This window comes from Rutidosis leptorrhynchoides, chromosome 2, assembly GCF_046630445.1.
Source record: "Rutidosis leptorrhynchoides isolate AG116_Rl617_1_P2 chromosome 2, CSIRO_AGI_Rlap_v1, whole genome shotgun sequence".
Lineage (NCBI taxonomy): Eukaryota > Viridiplantae > Streptophyta > Magnoliopsida > Asterales > Asteraceae > Rutidosis > Rutidosis leptorrhynchoides.
The window spans coordinates 157,283,347-157,289,346 of NC_092334.1; positions in this window are offsets into that span (position 1 = coordinate 157,283,347).

Below are 6,000 nucleotides of genomic sequence, written 5' to 3' on the forward strand. Positions count from 1 at the left end.
GAATTCAAGGGATTAAAGAAAATCTTTGTAATCTATATAAGATTGGATTCTTCGGTGATTAAGGAAATTAGGATCCTCTTTGGTTGAATGCGATAATCTGTTTTGATTGCTCTGTCGGATATTTTAATATAAATCCACCCCCGTCGTTTCCTTACAACTCACACCTTCTATTCTGTCTCCTTTAATTCGTACTTTGAATTATTTGTCAATATGCTCTATCCAATTCTGGTTCTCGATATACTCCTAACCTTCATATCTGTCATTCTTCTTTTCCATCTACCACCGGAAGAATCTATTCACTTCTACTATACTATGGGTTTTATAGTGTTCTTAGTTCTCCCGTGTCTTTATATTGTTATATGCATCGATATATACGGTTTGTAATTTCGGTGTTGTCATTGGGCTTTATATTTTCCCTTATATCTCGGAGCTTTTTGCCTTTTTATTCTCTTCTCGACTCTAAGTTAAGCGAATAATGGTCCATAATTTGTAGATATATGATATTCGGAATGAACATAGTTAATGTTCTAAGAAGGAAATCGTAATGGCACGATCTTGATTTGTCAAATTACCAGAATCTTCAAAAAGATATAACTATCAAGAAGATATGTTCTTATTATGGTTGGAGATTGGGTAGAATGTAAGAGTCGTGTAAATGGCACATGATGATGGTATGTTCTGTGAATCATCACGTTCCATTAGAAACTCAGCATGAATTACTGTAATATAATCACGTTGATCAAGTGTCATTATATTATACTAACTCATGCATCAGTTCCCAACACTACTTCAAAAACATTCATATTTAAACTTAAATTTTTCAGAATTTGAGAAACTAAAACAGTTTCTTTTATGATATAATACGAATAGCGCAGAGAGATAATTAATATCGAACGAGAATATTTATGAAGATATCTTCAGAAATATTGAGGATATTTACAATGAAAGATACGATAATATCTTGGAATGTTAGAACCAAATTGTGATGAAGAAATTCATTCACGATGATTTAGAGCGGTTAAGGAGTAAGGTATTCGCTAAAAATTTCATCAGAAATAGAATCATCAGGATTCTTTAAATACAGGGTTTGGTCCTTGTATTTGTCCTTGGTCTCCTTCATGTCTGCTCAATTCATTTTTCATAACTGATCTGATTCGTAATCTAGAGTGCTTTTCAGAATTTCAGAATGAAAGTTCATAATTCTATGAGATAAATGTTATATGTACACATATAACTGTTGATGTAGAAACGCTGCGAGATTCAAAATACTGATTGCTAATTCCCGGTAATTGGTATGGTAATTCTCGTTATAAGATATGGATGAGTATATGGTAAGGTTTTAATGGACAACCATAATGGTTCATCGGAGAGACTTAAGTCAGTGAGTAATGAAGTTGCTGGTAAGTTTACGGCTGATGTGGTGGGATATATACGATTCTCCAGTAACGATGACGAAAGGCAAACTTATATATCAAGGTTATAATAAGACTAATCCAAATGAATGTCGAAGTTGACTTGCTGGAGCTGTGACAAAATTGGCTAATTTGGGGAGAGAGAGATCAAAGTTGTTTTTGGTAATAGTAACGCTAATGGAATTAGCACAGCTACGCATTAAACGTTTACTTAGTTTCCGAGTGTTTTCAGGTGCATAACTTATATGCATAAATCTTTCCTTCCGTAGATGAAGTGTGGTTGGTTCATCCTATCGATTTAGAAGTTTTTAAGAATCATGAAAAGTTTGAACGTAGATTGTAATTGTCAAAATACAAACGAGATTTAAGATGAAATCAAGTGGCAAACTTGAAGAATTGTTTAGTTTCATATGTTATAATCAATATTTTAATTCATTTTAATTGTCCACTGTTGGTAGTCCTCAGTTGATTAGTCCACAGTTAGCTAGGAATAGTTAGCTAGGATTTTGTTAGCGTGGATTCTTAACAAAATTTCTCATAGTTAATTTGTTTGTCTCTAATTTTATTCCGTCAAATGTTTTCTTCATTATGCCACTTGTTGGATTCTGATCGGTCAAAATCCGAATATGAAATTTGAATGGAAATGGTTATTCTGCGGTGATCGGATACGTATATCGGTGGATGTAAGTAAGATAGTAAATGACTATTGAATCAGATTCGAAGAATGTACAGTGTAACTTATTAATGTGAAATCTAAATATTCCTCGGGTGTTACCTACCCGTTAAAATATTTTCACCATTAACAGTTTGTACGAAAAATTTTTTAATCACAATCTTTATGAAAATATATATACATATATATTTTCTTTAGATGTAATTATGGATTTAATGAGTCAATATGATATTAAACTTATTTAATTTTCGGTTTGAGCTAAGATAAATAATCTCTAAAACTTTTTAGAAATCACATATTCTTCGCAGAATATTTCTTCAATGAAGTTATGAATTAATACTTCATCGTTCATTGTTGTTGGTACTCCTTGGTATCCATGGTACGTATGACGTTGATGTTCGCGTGACAGATTGTGAAGTTGAGGTTTGCGATGCGGTTGTTTTTGGTGATGGTAATGGTACTGTTGGCGTTGGTGGTGGTACTGGTTATGCTGCTGGTGTTTGTAACCTTCGCACCATATTCTCTAAAGCCACTACCCGAGTGCGAAGCTCGTTGACTTCTTCTATTACACCAGGGTGATTTTCTGTTTGGACTAGCGGATAAATATAATCTAGAATTTGGTATAGTATATAATCGTGACGAGATACTCTGGAAATGAGAGAAAAGATGGTGTTTCGAACAGGTTCACCAGTAAGTGCTTCAGGTTCTTCACCAATAGGACAATGTGGCGGATAAAAAGGATCACCTTCTTCTTGTCTCCAATGATTGAGGAGGCTACGAACCCATCCCCAATTCATCCAGAATAGATGATGACTGATTGGTTGATCCATTCCGGTCACACTGCTTTCGGAGCTTGAGTTGGAATCTATTTCGGAATCCGAGTGACTTGAACTAATGACGAATTCCATTTCGTACGATTGAATAAAGAATTTTTAGATATGAAATGATTTTCTGGCTAACGGATGGTATTCTAATTACATAGAATATCCATATATATAGAACAAAAGGTTTCGTAGATTACGGAGGAATTTACGGGATACGCCAGGTAAGGTTTACAGTAACAGATACGCTAAGATATGAATTTTGTCTATACACTATTCATGCAATCAATGCAGCAAGACGTGTCTAGACTAAGAATGATAAGCAGATAATTTTCGACACAAAATGATAAGCAAAACTTTTTGACATGCAGACCAGGTCGAAGTCCAGACTCACTAATGCATCCTAACGACTACTAGTTAGACACACTAATGCAAGACCTGGTTCGCTACGACCACCGCTCTGATACCAACTGTAGAGCCCCGTCCTAATCCATCCGGACGAAGTCCATATCGATTATAAACGATTCACAACAGTTGATTACATCGTGAGGTACTTGACCTCTATATGATACATTTTACAAACATTGCATTCGTTTTGGAAAAGACAATCTTTCGTTACATCCAAAGTTGACGACATGCATACCATTTTATAATATATCTAACTATAATTGACTTAATAATAATCTTGATGAACTCAACGACTCGAATGCAACGTCTTTTGAAATATGTCATGAATGACTCCAAGTAATATCTTTAAAATGAGCAATTTCACAGCGGAAGATTTCTTTAGTACCTGAGAATAAACATGCTTTAAAGTGTCAACCAAAAGGTTGGTGGGTTCATTAGTTTAACATAAATAATCATTTCCATCATTTTAATAGACCACAAGATTTCATTTTCAGTTCTCACAAATATACGTCCCATGCATAGAGACAAAAATATCATTCATATGGATTGAACACCTGGTAACCGACATTAACAATATGCATATAAGAATATCCCCATCATTCCGGGATCCTCCTTCGGACATGATATAAATTTCGAAGTACTAAAGCATCCGTTACTTTGGATGGGGTTTGTTAGGCCCAATAGATCTATCTTTAGGATTCACGTCAATTAGTAGATCGGTTTACTAATTCTTAGGTTACCAAGCAAAAGGGGCATATTCGGCTTCGATCATTCAACCATATAATGTAGTTTCGATTACTTGTGTCTATTTCGTAAAACATTTATAAAAGCACATGTATTCTCAGTCCCAAAAATATATATTGCAAAAGCATTTAAAAAGGGAGTAATGAAACTCACCTAATGTATTTTGTAGTAAAAATACATAGAACGACATTGAACAAATATAGGGTTGGCCTCAGATTCACGAACCTATATCAAGTATGTATATTAACACATATAATAACAACTAACAAGTTTATATATTAATAATTTACATATCGTATTACTAAATAAGTTATATTTATCCTATATACTTTGAGTAGTTAATATTTATTTATATAATACATTTATTATTATAGTAAATACTTATTAGAGTAGTTTAATAATATAATATTTATCATTTATCCTAATCCTAATATATATAAGAATAGAATTTATTTTCAAGGTTTATATGTGATAAGAATATATATATATCTATATTAATTAATATATTTTATATATATAGCTTACTAAATGTCATTTTAATAACAACAATCTAGTAATATGTAATATTAATATATTTGTAATGTATTTGTAAAATAATATTTATTTGTAATAATAACAATAATAGTGATAATAATAATGATATTAATAATAATAATGATATTGATAAAAATAATAGTGATAATAAAAATGATACTTTTAAAATGATAATTTTTAATAGGAATGATAGTAATACTATTAATAATCTTTGTTATAATAATAATATCAATAATAATGATAATGAAAACAATACTTTTGATAATAATACTTAGTACCTAATAATAATAATAATAATCTTATTACTAATGATAATAATATTACTTAATGATAATCTAGGATTGTTAATAATATTAGTGATAACAATAATAATCATACTAATAATCATAATTGTAATTAAATTCATGATAAAAATAATAAAAATTATAATACTAATAATAATAATGATAATGTTAATAATTGTAGAGCACAACCTTTGAAGAAGCAAGCCTAACAAAAAAAAAGTGCCTCTACCAAGGCTCGAACCCGAGATCCCTCGTTCACTCATAAACACCCATAACCAACTGCGCTGCTTCTGTATTTCTGTTTTATTCTTAACTGGAATATATATATCCCGTATTATTTCTGTTATCCTATATCTTTTTCTTTACAAACTAATTCATCCAGAGTAAACCAATAATCATAATAATAGAAACCGAATTGGAAGACAATTAACGTAACAGGAACCGTTCATCATCATCATCGTTTAATCATGAATCATCATTCTTAACATAAGATCATCATAAACATTATCATCATATTAATGACACACGACATCATTATCATCTTCTATACCGATGTTCGTTTTCATTATCATCGATATCATTATCCATCGAATCATATCATTACTATCTCAGGCTCATCATCATCGTTTTATATCTTAACTTCTACCATTATCATTAACGCCACCCGTCCCCTAGCTGCAACCTAATTGGGTCTCGGCCCAGCAGTAAAACCGATTAATAGGCCCAACATATCCATTTAATTCCTAACGGCCCAAGTTGCTAAGATAAATGGAAATTCATTTTTTTCTTTTCTTGGATCCCTTCTCATCTGGAACGAAACAACTAATGAGCTGGAGGTGGGATCCATTAATTCATAAGCTTTCTTCAATTATAAATTTTTGGCACGTTCTAAAAGTTATTTCCATTGTCTGCCAACTACTTGATCCTTATGCTTTAACTAATACCCTGTAATATTATATATCTAAGCTCCAACTTTAATTTTTGTGATCCCTCATTAAATTTATATTGGTTATCATTATCAACTTTCCTTGTTACATACATGAAGAGCAGGAAAAGTTTTCTAACAGCACAATGGATGGAGGTTCGGTTACAATTAGAAATAACAGAAAAGAAAGAGTAGTTCC